At 46.1% G+C, this 19,074-nt stretch overlaps 1 protein-coding gene across 2 annotated transcripts in view; it reads left to right on the top strand.

Annotated features, from left to right (window-relative positions):
- ADHFE1 (alcohol dehydrogenase iron containing 1) overlaps positions 1-19,074 on the top strand; it is a 307,754-nt gene that overhangs the window by 207,956 nt on the left and 80,724 nt on the right. The window lies entirely within an intron of this gene.

Below are 19,074 nucleotides of genomic sequence, written 5' to 3'. Positions count from 1 at the left end.
AGTAAACTCACAGATTTTAACTCACAGGTTACTTTTTTTTAGTAAGGTAAATGGTGCCATCCACAGGTCAAAGGTCAGCGGAAAAGTCGTGAATCTGTCTCTACTCCTTCCAGCTTTGTTATTCATGCAGAAGACTCTCCCTTTCATCCACTGGAACAGGTGGTGATATTTAGTGGGTCCCCTTTTTGTTCCTGCTTTAAGTGGCTTAAGATGTCATAGGTGTACGTTTAAAAATGAGCTTGTTATTGTTAAAAAAAATAACCTGTGTCATTGGTGCCACATAGATATTGCAACGTAGTAGAATAGGGTGGTTCCTGAGGCACCCTGAATACCAACATACATGAGGATTACTGCCGTGACCAAACCGGCACTTATTGGGTGATGTTGGAGAGAAACGATTGGATCCACAGAAGGGGGGTTCTGACCCACCCGTCCATTCGCTGAGCCTTCCCAGTAGTATGCCATAGTCTGCTGCATAACACATTGCTGAAAGGGTGAAGAAAATCAAAACTCATTTTTTTTGTCTTCATCCGAGGTGAGGAGGAACTCTGCTCTGATGCTGGTCAGGACAGCTTTGGTCGCTCCTTAGTGGCCTGAACCTTGACTGGGGGTCTTACAGGAGGCTGTTGAGTTCCATATTTTCTTGGAGCTGTCTTGTAATCTCTTTACATTATTCTGCTGAGATGGGGTGGGCTACTGATCAGCTGCAATTAGTCCCAACCTTTGTGTCTTCAGATTGGTGGTGATGATATGGTTCGGTGGTGACTGTATAGAAAGGAGACATTCATTGTAGTTGTGATGTCAGTTATGATCCTGGAGAGCATTACTGTAATGCACAAAGCTGGGCTAGGCCACAAAGGCAATCTAGATTCACCATTGATACCACTTAGATTCATACCATTGAGTTGGGTAACAATAAACAGCTGTTATTCAGCGCCAAGGGGTGCGTACAGATACCCAAATCAGCTTTGAACTGTATTGGTAGACACAGTGGTCATGGACAATGCAGAATCTGAATTTAAACATGTTGGTACCCAAAGGGACGAGCCTGAACTCTGCACTAAAAAAGTTGGCCCACTGGGTGATGGCGAAGCACGCTCTAAAATAAACACCAATATCCATTAGTATACACAAGAGACGGGGTCCGTCTCTTCAATAAACTGTATCAAGGGGACTTTAGGGATGCAGAAATGTGCTGTGCAGGATGTTCATACACAATGGGGCACAGAGAATGTCAACATTGATACTGAAATGGGTTAGCGGAGATGAAAGACTTGCGTCAGGGAAACCACTCCAGCTCTTCAGTGAAATGTGGTAATATCCGTCGGGGAACTGGATTTGATTGGAACATGCACTAGCATTAGGATGCATTTTTCCTCCTTTGGTTAGAGTTGGTGAAATCGCAAAGTTTTCAATTTGTAACTATTGTTAGCAGACTTAGAACTTGTACCATTCCCTGTTAGGTATTACGGAATAGCCAGCTTTGAGGAAATTAAAACACCCCACAGAGCTGTTAAACTAATCCCCTTAATATTTCAGATACTGAAACCTTGTGAGAAACCCCTACTGTGGCATCCGTATCGCCAGTGGGTATCCTAGCCCAATCTTGAATTAGAAAATCCATGTTGGTGCATCAAATCAGCCAACAAGTGGTACACTCCAGAGTTAAGACGTACCCGCCTCAACCTTCTTCCCCTCCTCGGCATGCATGACTTAATCCTCAGTAATCACCAAATCTAGGAAGGCAAAGTCTACCTATGCCAGCCAAGTCATCTGCACCACCTTCACCCATTAACACCCAGTGTTTCCACACCTCTATATGCTTGTGCTTTCCTGCCCCAGCTCTCTCGCAGCGGGCTTACATGGCGATCTTTTTTCCTGCCAGCATGCTGATTGGAGGAGAAACATTTCGTGTCTCAGCCCTCTCCCTTTTTCACAATCTTCTCTTGCCCTCCAGCCTTGGCATCACAGTGACGGGCCTAAGTTGCAAATGTGACTGCTGTGGCTATTTGGTGTTTGAGCCTGTTAGAGCTTGGAGACGGCTGTGGGCCATATAGACCACATCACTCTAACAAGCTAAGGTACCACTTCCTTTACCTCATCCTGTAACAAACAAAGAAAATCTCTCCTGCCACAAAACGTGCATACCCACACCAAAAACATATCAACATCCGCACATGACACTTGACACACTCACCAGTACAACAAAACAATCATCATACCATGCCTTTTACTCATAAACACCTCACTCACAGGGAGACACCAGATACGGCACATCTACACGCATCATAGACATTCCCTTCATTCCAAAGATATTGCTCCCCCTCATCTCCCCCTTGTTGGTGCCCATAAATCCAACTTTCAGTTTAAAGCTGTCTCTCCTCTCCTCGCTCCCCCTTCAAATGCCTTTCTGCCTGATTGGACCTCACAGCTAGTCATCGCAGCGCCATCCAGCAGATATATCAACATCCTAGGTACAAGCAATACTTTGTATCTGAATGTTTATAATTCAGTTCTGCAATAAACCTTGCAAACATCACTTACGCTAGGTTTGACACTCTGCTGCCATATTCATCATTTAAGCATTTCTGATTGGCTCAGTATGCATTCCTGCACAGGAGACGTGGGTCACAAATCCTCCGGCAGGTGCAGTAAATGTTTACAGACCAGCTGCTAAGGACATTTTCCAAGTACAAGTGCGGTGGTAAAGAACAGGACCTTTCATTGGCCCCAGCACACTGGAATTTTAAAACGCCACTCACAATGTCATTTAGGGGGTACCACCTCTCCCCCTTTTCCATGAAACCGTTCTAGACTAACACGGGCTTAAAAAAGAGTCAACTAGGAGCTGTAAAATAGAAGAAATAATATGGAATGGTGTGGGGTGAGGGGTTAATAACATAGTAACTTGGCTGAGTGATCAGAACATTCTGGGTAGCAGTGGTAACTGAATCAGTGGAAGTAAACGGCACAGAGATACCCCTAACGCTATAATTCGCCTTATTGGGTATTCCAAATGCTGTAGACCTTACTAGAAATAAACTCACCCTGTACTACTTGGGTTTTATGATAGCGAAGAGCTATTGCCTGTGAATGGGGAACCCTGCTGCACCCACTAAGGGAGAGATGGTACTCTAGTATGGATGGGTGTTTGAGGGCAAGCCAGGGACGCCCCAGTATGTTTCAAAACATTAGGGATTATGGAGAATTCATAACCGGCTGAATAATAGAGTGAAGGATGCTATAAACCCCTAATGAGGTTAGATTTGGAGAAATCTTTGATATAACTGAAAGTTTACAGATGATGCAAGGTGATCGTAGGGGGAAGTGCACAGTTATTTGCCATCATAAACATATGAACTATTTCACGGCAGAATATAGAAACCTAAACTGCTGGAATGGAATACGTGTTTAAGATTGTTTCATTTGAGGTTTTAATTTTTTATCATGATTATACACCTTTCTAAGCAAAAACATGTATACACATATTTCTAAAAACTATAATAGCACGGACAGTCTGACTTCTATTCATCTGAAGTGCTCCCAAATCCATCTCATTTTTGGTGAAGCCTTAGTATTTGCTTGCAGCATTGTTGAAGGCCGCAACCTGATTTGTCCACCCCCTAATAAGATCTCCAATTGTTTTCCAGTGTTTTTTTTATAGGCATACGGGCATTCATCACAGCAAACTACCTTTACTTATCTTGTCAATTTGTTATTGCCGAGTGGATCAACAGGAGCTCCAGGGTGGACAGCATCATGGATTTGTCCATTGAGTTACCAGAGTTTCATTTAATTTGCACGAGACATAGTGCCAGAACTTTTGTGTCCTAGGATCTCACAATATGTCTATATGAGTTCCCCAGGCTCCACATCCCTTCCAGCAAACCTCAGTAGATGCCCGATCTATTTAATAGAGTTTAACCGGATACACTTGTTTTTCCGATGAGGCACCTGGTAAGCAATTAACTTTGTAGTAGCATCTCTGGGGTCATGCATTCAATACCAACAAGACATCTGCCCATGTTTCCTACGGAATCAATAAGCACAAGTCTGCGTCCCACATTCTTATTTGCCATATTAGTGGGCAAATCATCTAAGGCTCTTGACAAGCATTAACCTTAGAGATTACATACTTTTCTTTCCAATAAAGAAAGTTGCTTTGAACACAGCAGAATACTATTCAGCCTAATGGTGGTGGAGGCCATGAGACCCGCATCTACTCCTTCACACTTATGTATCATTCAAAACTTTGTTTGAATGGTTAAGGCAGAATTGAGTCTATTCAGACTTTTAATGACCTAACTTGATGTAGCATATTGAAGGAGTTCAGAATAAAGTCCTTTTGGGTGGCCAACAAAGGTTTTTCCGAATCCTCAATCAGTGCTTATGAGAGCTGTGAACGCGTATTTCATCACATATATAATACAACAAGAGAGCCCCGCGAAGATATATATTTTTTAATGTATTTATTGGCGTTTCGATTTAAAACAGAACATTGAATCTTAAAGCCCCAGTAAGAAATAGTCAAGAAATATGTACCTCCTGACAGTAAAAAAGGGTGAACATGTCTATTAAGTACCACCCTTTAAAGTACAGAAGCTGTCACCCACCCAACGGGTAGCATGCTTCATCATAGTGCTCCACCTCACATAAATGCAAGCCTATATTAATGTTGTTTACAGCCCTTCATAGATATAGGGGTGCTCTCGAGGCTTAATAGGCAGAGGAACCTCTCTGATATCTAGATGTGCTTCCTGATGTGAACAGAGGGAATGTGGACATGAATTGTTAAATGTGGCGAATTGGTAGACTACCCCAGTCTTTATTTAGTGTCCCCAGTGAGTGGAATTAAAGTTAAGTGGAATTATTCACCCTTAAATGAGGTTGACATCTTTCTGCCCTGGTGGTAGCCCTAAAGAAAGGTGCTGTGGGTGTTCATCAGGACCCAATCCTTTCTGTATTAACCTGACAGTAATGCAAGAAATTGACGAATAGACTAATTCATAATGTTAACGAGCGGATGTAACTACACCATCTTGAGGAACCTTTATACAGGAAATACATATAGATTATGTATAATGTGCACTATATCATTCTAAAGTCCAATAATTTAGATCAGGACTAATTGTCCATGACATTACCCTTTCTTACGTCCCGCAAACAGTGTTAAGGTAGTGTGTCAATCAATCTGTGCAAAATCATTACCCTAGTGTAAAGACCATATCAAAATGATTATAAATAAATCTTACCCCAATGGTGGATGTCTAGTGTCTAATCATTTGCCAGGAGGTGTAGCAGATCTATACAATGTCTAGCAACTAATAGTTGCAGAATGGGGTAAGTATAATAATGTAAATAACACATAACAATGTCCCATTACCCATGTAGATACATTTAAGTCTCTATGTACATGATCTAATTTCTCTCAAATCATCTCATAACTATCAAAGGTTTCTTGCCATATGTCTAAATCCAGTCCTAATTCATGACCAGTTTGTAGAATGCGCCCAAGGTCAGCAAAATGTGTTTACCTAAAACAACTAGTTGAAATCAACCCTGTCGTATGATGATGTCTCTGTCTGCTAATCACATTTGAAACATGAAGTGCAATTGTCGTAAAAGGAGGAGTCTCAGACTACTTCCGCATAATTGTAACTATCTTTAGTTAGCTGATGCTGCTTGATAGCTGGAAAGGCAGCTCCCTCCGTGCAGGAGCAAACGTATCAACTCTTTCTCTGCCTGCATGTCTATGGGCAGGGAAGGAGAGTTAACCTTCACTTCCAGCGGGCGGGAACACTTTGACAGCTCCCGCCTGCTGGAACCGGAGTGTTTGCTTTAGCTTGGTGGGAGCTGGCAGCTCACGCCGAGCTAAAGCAAACAGCTATGTCCCCGGCGGTGGGCACCCCGGGACATAGCAGGATCCGGTCCTGGGTGGTGGTTCCCCAGGGCCATGTTTGGCTCTAGGAGAGGGGACATGTGGCCCTTCCCCTTTGATCTGCATGGGCCGGTCCTGGGGGGGTGGTCCCTGGGGCTGTATGTGGCCCGGGAGAGGAGGAGCGGCCGCCCCCTCCTAGTTTTAAATATATTATAGGCCCCAAGGAGGTGGTGGTCCTTGGGGCCCGTGGGGGGGTCTGCATGCCCCACTCTATTTCTTTTCATTTTGCCCCGGGGAGGTGGCTGTGCCCTGGGCTTGAACCCACTCCAGGAGGAAGGTCCGTATAGCCCCCCTCCAAATTTAAAATAAAGCCCTGGTGAGGTGGTGGTCCCTGGGACACAAAAGATCCCACAAAGGAGGTTGTGAATGACCCCCGCCATTTTATTATAAAAGCCCCAGTGAGGTGGTGGTCCCCAGCTTAAAAGAGCCTCAGGAGGGGGGCCCATGCTCCCCCCTGCTGTTTTTAAGCCCTCACCTAGCCCACCCAGGTGCTAAACAGTAGAAAAGCGCGGGAGACTGCACTTCTTACAAATGCTTTTTTGCCTAGCGGGGCCCCAGGGGGACCCTGGGAACAGAGCTAGGTGGTCAGGGTACTCCTACTCTGCCCCCTTTTTTTCTGTTTGTAAACGTTTTTTCAGGGACTCAGCTGAAGCCAAATCCTAAGATGGCTGCCAACACTTCCTGGTTGAATTGTTGGCAGCCAATCACATTTCAGCACAGGGACTGTCGGATCCTCAGAGGATCCGCATCCCTAGATATCTAAATTTGATTTTCTTTAAATATCTTTAGAACTACTACACAGATTTACACCAAATAACAAAAGCACTCTTTCTGGGCGAAGAGTTCACTTTCTGCCACAATTGGTGTAATTCCGTCCAGTGGTTCCGGCTATAGTGCTCTTCAAAAATCCATCTGGGAATTAACATGGGGACACGCACATTTTTTTAATCCTCCTTTTTCGGCCTCCACTTGACAGATCACCCCAAAACTTCCCATGTGCAACAAGAATCACTGGCACACTTTTTTGGGGGACCTTTTGGAAACCACCATGGAGATTCATCTGACTGTGCCAAGGTATATGCTAGTCAAGACAAACTTTTCCTATGGAAACATAGTCCTAACTATAGCTACCTACTGGTGACTTCCAGTATGATATATATCTATATCTCCTGGATCCATTATGCTTAGTTTGCGTAAATTTGGAATATTTAAGACTGATTTTTGAAGTTGCCTCTACCACTCACTTTAGGCATATGGATGAGAAATTGTTATGTTTAGTAATGCAGGAGTGGTGGGGAGGATGGTTGGGTTCTTTGTCATGTTTTTATGATCTTTTGATATGTTTTCCTCAAAGAATTTAATGATGTTGTTGCAGAGGTGGGATGAAGGTGTGGGCTTGTTTGTTAGATTGATTATGCTGAAAATTTATCAGAAAATCTATAGGAGTCCATTTGTCAGGTTAGAGGCGACCCTTGACCTTCTGGTAGGTCGCTCCCCCCCCCCGCTGCAGCTCCGCCTGCACCCCCGCTGTCGCCGCCGGAGAAGTCGAGGCCCTCCACCACCCGCAGGCTTCCACCTGCGCCTCATCCCTGGTGGCCAGTGGTGGCCTTAGGTTCGTTTCATTTCCCTTGTGCTGTCTCTTTGCCTTTTTGCCTCTGTGACCCTGATTTGTGCCTGTAACTGCCCGTGCCCCCTGCCCCCCGCTCGCCGCTCTGCTCTGTGCCATTTCCCTTGTGCTGTTCCTTTGCTTTTTGCCGCTGTGACCCTGATTTTGTGCCTGTGACTGTCTGTGCCCCCTGCCCCTCGCTCGCCGCTCCGCTTCTGTGCCCCCGTTTCATTTCTGTACCACCTCGCCGTCCGCGTGCTTAATTTGTGCATGTGACCCTGTTTTGTGCCCCCATTTTATTTCTGTACCACCTCGCCGTCCGCGTGCTTAATTTGTGCCTGTGACCCTGTTTTGTGCACCGTTTATCTTCTGTACCACCTTGCCGGTCTCCTGTCCCCCATCCCTGCCGCTGCCTCCCCTGTGGCCCCACCCCCTCCGCGCCCATTCGCCACTCCCGTCCCTCGCCTCCTGCCTCCCAGCTGCTCCTCCCTCCCCACCTCCCCATATATGGCGGCCACGCAGCGGAGGCACGCAGCGGGCGCGCTGCTGGCGCGCCGAAGGCGCCTATGGCAAGCCCGTCTGCGCCAGTCCATGCCTGGACCGCGCCCAGCACCAGAACCCCTGGCCCCCGTGCCTGCCACGAGGAGCACCGCCTCTACTACGACGCTAAGACCCTCATCGCTCTCAACCCAGGAAGAACCCACACCTGCTGCAAGGCCGCCCCGAGGCGCACCCACGGCCCCTTCACCTGCCGGAACTGCAACTTCTCCTGCAACGAAAGCGCCAAGACACCCACCAAAGCGGAAACCAACCAGCTCAGATTCATCCTGATCAACACTGGCTCCGCACACAAACACGCCGTGGAACTCTGGGACCTACTCGACACTACATCTCCGGACGTCGCCTTCCTGACCGAAACCTCGATGAACGAAACCTCCGTGCCTGACATCGCCATAGCCATCCCAGACGGGTACAAGATCACCCGCAGAGACTGCGTAAACAGAACCGGAGGAGGTATCGCCATCGTTCACAAAAACACCATCAAGATCTCTACAAACACCAACGACACCCTCAGCACCGCCGAACACATTCACTTCCAGATCCACACGGACCCCAAGACCACCCTAAGAGGCACCCTCGTCTACAGACCACCAGGACCCCGGGCTCAATTCTGCGACTCCATCGCCGACCTCATCAGCTTACACGCACTGACCTCCACCAACTACACCCTCCTCGGAGACCTGAACTATCACCTGGAAAACAACAACAACAGCAACTCCTCCACCCTGATCGACAATCTCGCCAACCTCGGACTCAAACAGTTTGTCACAACGACGACCCACATCGCCGGCCACACACTTGACGCAATCTTCTCCTCAAGCCCCCACGTCACCTTCAGCCACGTCTCCGAACTCACCTGGACCGACCACCACTGCATCCATTTCTCCTTCCGAAAACCACTCACACCCCACCGCACCCTACAGACCCCCAGCCGCCGCTGGGGCAAAATCACTGAAGAACAACTCCAGACAAGCCTCACACTCAACCCTCCGACGAACCCCACCAACCCGGATGATGGTGCGCTCTCCCTCGAACGCTGGATGAACGACTGCGCCAACACCATTGCGCCGCTGAAAAACCCCACCAACAGATGCACCAGCAGAAGAGTCAGCTGGTTCACCCTGGAACTCCTCGACTCCAAACGCACCTGCCGGAAACTGGAAAACACACGGAACAGGAACAAGACGCCAGACAGCCACACTACCTACAAAGACGCCATCCGCAACCACCACCACCTCATCAGGACCACCAAAAGGACCTCCTTCACAGACCGCCTTGACAACCATGCACACAACAGCAAGGAGCTCTTCACCATCGTGAAGGAACTCTCCAACCCCAGCTCCAACGCCAAAGACATCCCACCATCACAAGCCCTGTGCGACTCACTCGCCACCTTCTTTCACCGGAAAATCACTGTCATCCATGACAGCTTCAGACCCCGGACGACCCCTGCCGACCACACCGCACCTAACCCACCGCACCCCACCACCCACGAAACCCTGACAACCTGGGCTAACGTGAGCATCGAGGACACAATCCAGACCATGGGATCTATCCACTCCGGTTCCCCTTCCGACCCCCTCCCACACCACATCTTCAACAAAGCCAGCAAGTCCATCGCACCCCACCTGCACAAAATCAACCTCTCCTTCGAGACCGCCACCTTCCCTGAGAACTGGAAGCACGCGACACCTGGAAGACAACAACATCCTAGACCCATCACAATCAGGATTCCGCAGCAACCACAGCACCGAGACCGCCCTCATCACCGCCACAGACGACATCAGGATCCTGCTAGACAACGGCGAGATGGCGGCCCTCATCCTCCTAGACCTCTCCGCCGCCTTCGACACCGTCTGCCACCGCACACTACGCACGCGCCTCCATGACGCAGGGATCCGAAACAAAGCCCTGGACTGGACCACCTCCTTCCTCTCCGGCAGAACTCAGAGTCCGCCTCCCCCCGTTCCGCTCCGAGGCCTTCAAGATCATCTGCGGCGTCCCACAGGGATCCTCCCTCAGCCCGACGCTGTTCAACGTCTACATGGCACCACTAGCACGCATCGCTCGACAACACGACCTCAACATAATCTCCTACGCCGACGACACTCAGCTGATCCTCTCCCTCACCAAGGACCCCCTCACCGCCAAATCCAACCTCCACCAGGGAATGAAGGCCGTCGCCGACTGGATGGAGGACAGCTGCCTCAAACTGAACACAGACAAGACAGAAATCCTCATCCTCGGGTCCAACCCCTCCGCTTGGGACGACTCTTGGTGGCCCACATCACTGGGGTCCCCCCCAGCCCCCACCGACCACGCACGCAAGCTGGGAGTCATCCTCGACTCGAAACTCTCCATGACCAAACAAGTCAACGCAGTCTCCTCCACCTGTTTCAACACCCTCCGCATGCTCTGCAAAATCTTCAGATGTATCTCGACAAACACGAGGAAAACTGTCACCCAGGCCCTGGTCAGCAGCAGGCTCGACTACGGAAACGCCCTCTACGCTGGAACCTCGTCCAAGCTCATCAGCAGACTACAGAGAATCCAGAATACCTCTGCACGCCTGATCCTCCACGTCCCGCGCCGCGACCACATCACCCCCCACATGAGGAACCTGCACTGGCTCCCCGTCGACAAAAGAATCTCCTTCAAGCTCCTGATCCACGCACACAAAGCACTCCACAAAACCGGCCCTGCCTATCTCAACAGTCGACTCTCCTTCTACGTACCCAACAGGAAACTCCGCTCCGCTGACCACGCCCTGGCCACAGTCCCTCACATCCGGAGAACTACTTCCGGAGGCAGATCCTTCTCCCATCGTGCTGCCAAGACCTGGAACATCCTCCCCCTCCACCTACGTCAAACCGAAGACCTGCTGACCTTCAGGAGACAACTCAAGACCTGGCTCTTCGACCAGTAACATCTTCCCCCCCTCCTCCCCCCCCCCCCAGCGCCTTGAAACTAAGCCTGCTCGCATAGTTTGCGAAGTTCGCGCTACTTCGCACTACGCGAATTGCACGTAGCACAGTGCGAACACGCGTAGCGTAGTGTTGCGGTCATTTTTTGCTTGCTCGCGGTCCTCAACGTCAAGTTGGCGACCGCGAGCAAGCAAAATGACATCCCGGCAAGGCTTTTTCCTTGTTCGCGATCAGCAACATCAAGTTGGCGATCGCGAGCATGGAAAATAAACCTCCCGGCGAGATTCCCAAAGCGAGGAGGTCAGGTTTCTCATTGCGAGTGGTCGCGTATGCTCGCGACCGCTCGCCATGAGAAACTACCAGTTCGCGTTGAGAAAGCTGCCACTCGAGTAAAAATCTACTCGAGCAGCAGAAAACTACAGCTCGCACTGTGCAAGATGCCATTTTCAATGATTGCACAGTGCCGGTTGCTTGTCCGCACTGTGCAATCATTGAAAACGACATCTGGCACAGTGCGAACAAGGTACTACGCAGTTCGCGAAGTGCTACGCGTAGCTCGCGTAGTGCACTTTGCGTAGCTTCGCGAAGTGCTACTTCGCGAACTACGCCCAGGGTTACTTGAAACCCACCCGGGTATGTAGTGCGCTTTACAAGTTACATGATTGATTTAGAGGTATAATGTATGTGTTGAAGATAAAAACTTTTCTTGCCTCTTTATACAGCTTTATAGTAACCTGTCACAAGGGACTTTACATTTCGTGTTATTGTTTTCCAGTTTGGATTTAATCTATGATCATTCCGTTCTTTCCATAACAACGAATTTGTCATTGTACCATTTCTTCGCTGATTTAAAAAAATATGTATGTATTTTGAATAATTTACTGTGTCTTGAGGACATAGTGGCAAGTTTATCAAGTGTTAACACAATATTGTCTTCAAGTCAGTTGAGCATTTCATTGAATGAGCAGATGATATTATTTGAGTGAATTTCCATGGCGGTTTCTCCATTAGGGCTTAGGGGCTGCGCCCCTCCTAAATTCCTACACATTTACATACAAATATATTAAATAGATTGATTTATTTAGAGATACAATCGTATCTCTTTACAAATCAATGTATTCAAGTCTGGGCTGTCTGTTTCAGGCTGCCTGCTCTGCCTCGTTCTGAAGCAGGAGACGGAAGCCAGACAGTAAATCAACTTTCTACAATGTGATGCAGGAAGCAGGGCTTTCTGTTGTAAAGCCCTTCATTGCCATGGTAGTCTGTGGTTGGTATGTACTCTGTAGGCCTGTGACGCGATCAGCATCACAGTTTCGGTCTTCGGAGACTTCATCCTTGCGAGATTTCAGACATCAGTCATTCACAGACAAAAGATCCCAACCTTTTGTCATACGTGGAAGTGGATTTAAGCACGTCTGATTTGGTGCTTTGTTCTCCGTAATGGTAAGTGTTTGAATGCTAATCTCTGGTGTTATGTATATTGTTCTGAGACCCTTCACCACGCTAACTTCCCCCACTGTGACACCCCAGGCTGCATGTCACTGGCACATTAGAACTGGAGCTGCAGCATTTGTACCCCAGAGTAATGGATCCAAAAGACGAGCAGGCCAGCGAGGGTTCTTGCTCCCTTGTGAAGTTAATCCAAATATCCGAGTAAATGGCAAAGTCAAAACAATTTGCTCACAGTGGACAGTTCTCTGATTTATGATGGTTTCCAACAAGTTGGATAAGATGTCCACATGGTTTTCATTATTTGTTCATGACCAACATTTCTAATATGTTTGTTCTCTGTTGGCCCTACAAAGATCCAGTGGGGACGAGTTGGGAGTCACAGCCAGAGAGCTTCTTGAGTGATGCTAAACCACTAACAGCCTCATGCATCAACCCAAAATCCAGTCGGTAAAATACCGATTCGCTAATAGCTCCCGGTATTAAGTTAAAAATACCCAATCCCAATGCATCAACCCAAAAGCAGAAATCGCTATTTAAGGAATCCTTAAATACCGATTCTTTAAATAGGGATTCCTTAAATACCGATTCCTTAAATAGGGATTCCTTAAATACCGATTCCTTAAATAGCGATTGCATTTAAGGAATCCCAAAGTGAGATTCCTTAAATGCAATGCATCAAAGTTAAAAAATTAGCGATTTCGCTAATAGGGGGAGCAAATTACCATGAAGATGAACTGCATGGTAATTTGCAAAAACTTTGAAAAATGCACTTTTGTGCATTTTTCAAAGTTTCATGTTGCGCACACACATGCCCTTAGAGCATGTGTGTGTGCAACATATGTGCACATATCATTTTCAAGGGTGCTATAGGGTGTCATTTTGACACCCTTGCACCCTTGAAATTGCATGAGCAATTAGCGAGAACCTACTGGTGCTCACTATTTGCTCATGCAATCTCCGATTCATTCCTATGGGCCTGGAGGCCCATAGGAATGATTGGGACGGCATTCCTTAATTGCTACTCGCTATTTGCTAGTAGCAATTAAGGAAAGTTAAGGAATCGCTATTTGAATAGCGATTCCTACATGCATAGCCTTTTGCTATTCCTTATTAGCGAATCCTTATTTTTCGCTAATAAGCAATCGCAAATGCTAATGTTGATGCATATGCCCCTAAGTCTCATTCGTGGATAAAGAGGTACATGAAATAATAGTGGGGATATGGGCCACCATCGAGAAAAGATTTTGGGGCCTATGCATCAACAATGCCATTTGCGATTCCTTATTAGCGAAAAATAAGGAATCGCTAATAAGGAATAGCAAACGGCTATGCATGTAGGAATCGCTATTCAAATAGCGATTCCTTAATATTCCTTATTACCGAATCGGTAATACCGAATCGGTAATAAGGAATACCTACCCATTCATTCCTATGGGCTTGGAGGCCCATAGGAATGAATGTAAAGCCAGTCTGTATTAGCGATTCGGTATTACCGAATCGCTAATAGCGGGAGCACTTTCAAGGGTGCCAGGGTGTCAAAAGGACACCCTGTTGCACCCCTGAAAATGATATGTGCACATATGTTGCACACACACATGCTCTAAGGGCATGTGTGTGCGCAACATGAAACTTTGAAAAATGCACAAAAGTGCATTTTTCAAAGTTTTTGCAAATTACCATGCAGTTCATCTTCATGGTAATTTGCTCCCCCTATTAGCGAAATCGCTAATTTTTTAACTTTGATGCATTTAAGGAATCTCACTTTGGGATTCCTTAAATGCAATCGCTATTTAAGGAATCGGTATTTAAGGAATCCCTATTTAAAGAATCGCTATTTAAGGATTCCTTAAATAGCGATTTCTGCTTTTGGGTTGATGCATTGGGATTGGGTATTTTTTCCTTAATACCGGGAGCTATTACCGAATCGGTATTTTACCGACTGGATTTTGGGTTGATGCATAAGGGTGTTTGATGCTTGTGGCTATCTAACACTTCAACCACTTTTGAAGGGAGGAGACCAGTGTGGTGAAATGGCTTAGTGCAGTCTTAAAATTACTTTAGTATTGGAGAGCATAATAAATAATAAGGATTGTTTATTACACTGGTTGTGTATTTTGGGAACTTTTTAGTCCAGATCTGCTACCAGGCCACCAACATTTGTACCATGCTCAAGCTGAAAACTTAGAAGACTCAAGGCATAAACTTAGTGTCATGCCTTTCACCATCAGTGTTGTACAACTCCAATGGTAGTGCTGGCCTCAACCTCACCCCTACGTATCAGCACATCTCAGAATTCCAGGCGGAAAGAAACCATGGCCTTTCAGTTACAGAACATACTCCAGTGTCCCCACGTTTGGGCAGACCAGGGAATCCCTGGCAAGAGTTGACAAACACATCCAATCCCTTCCTTGCAGGAATGGCTGCAAGGCCTGGGAAAAAAATGCGGCATAACAGCACAATGTGCACTTTGCACAAGGTGTAGATGTACATGTTCTGAGCTCATCTATACTTGTGTACTGTTGAGGACCATTTCCACAGCTATATAACTTTTCCACAATACTGTGTCCTCTGCCCAGCGTCCTCATGTAATTATCTCATGTCAGTCCTTTTCTCCCTATTGCTCCTGTGTCCCTGTTGCCAGTGCCCTCATGAGTATGCTGAGGTCACAGCCCTGGTCCCATCATCTGTGCCGCTCTATGACTGTACCTGTGCATTATCTCCATATCAGTGGAGGAGCCCCAAATTCAGTGCCAGAGTCCCAATGTGCTTGTGTGTCTGTCACTTAAGCAGTTAGTCCACCAGTGTGTGACATTAAAACTGGCCCTGTCCTCATGCCCCTAAGTTAACCCTGATGCCAAAAACATGGATTGATTTACGAACAATGAATGTTAAAAACATTAATGCACTATTCAGCGATTTAGTTCCTGTCTTATTTCACATGCTTTACTTAATCTTGCATTCCCCAAGAGATAGCTATTTTATAATGTAATTGTTTATCTGTATTTTTTTCTGTGCATACTTTGAGCCATTAATAATGCACACAAAGAATCAGAGGGAGAGGCCCTAATGGGAGACCGTACCACTCCCTACCTAAATGTAAACTTGCTGAAAGTACGTTCTCAAAAATAAAAAAAGAGGGGGGACAAGAAAAGGAGAGATCCCTAAGATGGTGTAATAACAGTGTTGGAGCCAAGAAGTTATGTGCCCTATTCGTAGGGGAGATACCTTTCTTAGGATGAGAATCCTCACTCACCCAAGGGTGACATGCTTTATCATAGGGTTCCCTCCTCACACCAGGGATGCAAGGTTCCTGGTGTGGGCTTCAACTCCTCAGGACTAGAAGAGGAGCTGAGGGGTTTTGAGGAAGGGACCAAAGATAAGGATGGTGAGAGGCAGAGTGCAGAAAGGGTTGCAAAGGGATTAAAACTGTATCAAGGAGACCAAATATCTTTATTGTGCGGTCTCTTAGGACAGGATTAAAAAGAAGAGGACGAAGGGTTATCAGCAAATATACCCCTAATTTAGGTTAACATGTTTCTGCCTATCGGCGACCCCAACCTGGGTTCAGGGGCATTCTTCAGGACCAAAAGTTAAGTCACTCTGCATCCAAGTTATTGAAATAACATTCAAATGTGTATAAAGTGTACTGGTCACGATGGAACAGTAGCCTGTAAATGTGAGCGATGGCAATTGTAGAAAGAAGGGTAGACCGACTCATCTGATAGGTGCTATTCTAATACCTCTCTTCAGCCTTATGGGTACCCCACTACGTTCACGGCCAAGAAGCAGTCTGTGTCCTTTCAGCTACGAGGGTCTAGGGACTTTCAGTGAGTTTACATACTTTGAGCCATGCCAGGTGTTTATGAGGGGCTTTGATTGTGCACGCCGGCATTAAGGCTGAAGCCAAACAAAGTGCCTGTTATTGGGTTGGCCTCTCTGCAGAGCATATAGAACAATGTTTATGTATTCCATGTGCAACTGAAATTCTGTGGAAAAGATTGTGAAGGGGGTACTCAGATGTCAAAATATTTGCAAGGCAAAGTAAGAGAAAATAAAATGCTTACATTTGAGGGAGTGCAGTGTATGTTTGGGGGCAGTGAAGTGAGGGAGATGCAAGGAAGTGCATTCGGGGAAGAGTGAAAAAAGGATGCTGAAGAGGAAAGAGAGGTGGTTTAAGATGTGCAGATGGACTAGATAGGCAGAGAAAAAGAGGATCAATATCTAACATAAAGCACACATAACTGAAGGCCAAAACTCCTTCCACAGGCTTTAATGCTATTTAATTCACAGACTCACAATTTCAGATTTGAAACATTTCCAATGTTAATCATTTATTACAAATCCCTGTTACTCATATATCTTAAACAGCGAACAACCATTGACAAAGCCAATCGTACTAACCGATTTTATGTGTCAGTTGTTGTGTCATTTATCTGGATGCACTTACATCTCAGAGAGAAACAAAAATACCAGTCATGTGGCACACGATGGGAATCACAAAAATGTATTTGACATGTTCCTTTATAGAGAACGGCTACTTTTTTTTCATCCCACTTAAAGACTTGTCTGCACATATTTCTATATAACTGGTTGCAGCCAGCAGCTGTGGGTGCTTCCTGAATCCTGGTTAGAGCATTTTTTCCAAAGTTAATGCTGCATGCAGTGCAAGACACTGGGAAAGCATACATTTTAAAGGGCTAAAGTTGTCAGGCTGTACAATTCACACATTACAGTAACTGTTAAACATATTAATGCAGTACGATATGGGGCAGTTTTTAATGGGTTTAATATTCCAAGACTATATATTCCCACTGCTTTATAAGCCTTGCTTTATCACTACACTCATTTGCTTTAAAATGCACCATTTGCCAATTTATTTCTCCTTTTTTCTCGGGAGAGGGACCCACCGTGGACCCCAGGCTTGTCCATTAGACTTGTTTGTGTTGCTCGCTATATAAAAGTCATGCCCAACATTTACGCTCCCCACTTTCAAATATCACCAGCCGCCACTAATGAACAGTTGATGGAACTCAAAGTGGCTGATTTTATTGAGTCACCTAACATCAATTTTTGATCTGCAATTCAGATCATCCTGTGTGGGATGTGACTGGGAAGCCGAATTTGAGCTTGTAGTGATCGGATTACAAAACTGTGGCGAAAGCGATGTTCCTTAAAGTGAGGTTCCAGCTCTCTTTTATCACTGACTTAAAAGAATGATGTTTGTAGGAACTCATTACAGAGGATTGGGCGGTAACCTAGAAAGATGATTTTAAACTAACAGAGGGCGCAGACAAATGAAGTAACCCTAGGTCATTACATTCTACTTCGCCAAAGGAGAAGCACTTTATAAAGTGGGTAGATTAATAAGGCATCTACCAACTCGAGGGCAGGGATACAGACCCACTAAGAATCTTCTACCAGTTCTGGTCAGCAGCTTACACTGTGCCGAGGAGGAGAAGGGGCAGCCGCATGGTATCCTCTGTACTGCAGAGGTTTGGGATTTGCTTATTTTGCTTATTTTGAAGCCAGTGTTTTGAAACTTATTTTAAAGGCAGTGCTTATTTTGAAGCCAGTGTTCTTCCTCCCGCAGTGCAGCTCCAGGTCGTTTTTAAGCACCCTATAATTTCTCGTTTTTAAGCACCCTATAATTTCCTCCGAGGCCCTTGCACGGATGTGGCGGTAATGCTTTTAAACACTTTGTTGTGTGCCTTAACAATGCCTGTCTATATTGTTGGTCACATGCACATCCATTGGCTTCCAATGCGTTTGTAATGTTTTGAAAATGTGAGTCAATTTAACAACCTGGGTTTGAGATACAATGCAAGCACATCTGGATAGCTCATCACTGTCTATGTGCCCCTGGATGGCAATTTTAATTTATAGAGAACTTGTAATAATAGCTTAACTTCAGTTATCCTGGTAAAAATAAAGGTACGAGACCTAGGAAGGCTCCATACTTTTACATTACCTTCACACCGGTTTTCTGTCACAATTTGGCACCTAAATAATATGGTTTTTATTTATGTGGCAAACTGCCCCAGTCGATTGCCATCAACGCCTACACCCTTGCTGAAGTTCCCAGGTGTACACAATTGTAGCACACTCACTTCCTTGAGGCGGAGTTAATTTTGCCCCCAGGCTCACACAAAGTGCATGTAGAACTCGTGCAAAAACAGTTCACCACAACTGTGGAAAACTCCAGACTCGCCGCTGCTTAGGAGCATGGGAAGCTCTGTATTTATGAGGCTGTCAGTCCCAGTCCTGTTGTCACCAGCACATGCATACTCTGCGACATTCTGAGCTAGAACCTTTAATTAAGGGGGTTTGGCATAAACTAACATTTTCACCCCACATTACAAACGACAAAGCACTTTGAAGCATACTTTGTAAAACTCCTTTAAAGGGGTGTCTTCATGTAAAGGGTATGACACTTAGGCTTTGATCAAGATTGCTTTCTCTCCCGTGTTTTCCTAACCTACTAGTTGTCTAATTGTTGTTTTGGAAACAAGTTGGGTATACAGGATTTCACCAGTACCTGTAAGGAACGAGGAGGGCTACAGACATTTCATGAAAACACATTAATTTCTGCTCTT

The sequence above is a fragment of the Triturus cristatus genome, chromosome 5_1 (assembly GCF_964204655.1).
Source record: "Triturus cristatus chromosome 5_1, aTriCri1.1, whole genome shotgun sequence".
Lineage (NCBI taxonomy): Eukaryota > Metazoa > Chordata > Amphibia > Caudata > Salamandridae > Triturus > Triturus cristatus.
The sequence above is the reverse complement of the archived record's forward strand: the minus strand, read 5'-3'. Positions and strand labels throughout refer to the sequence as shown.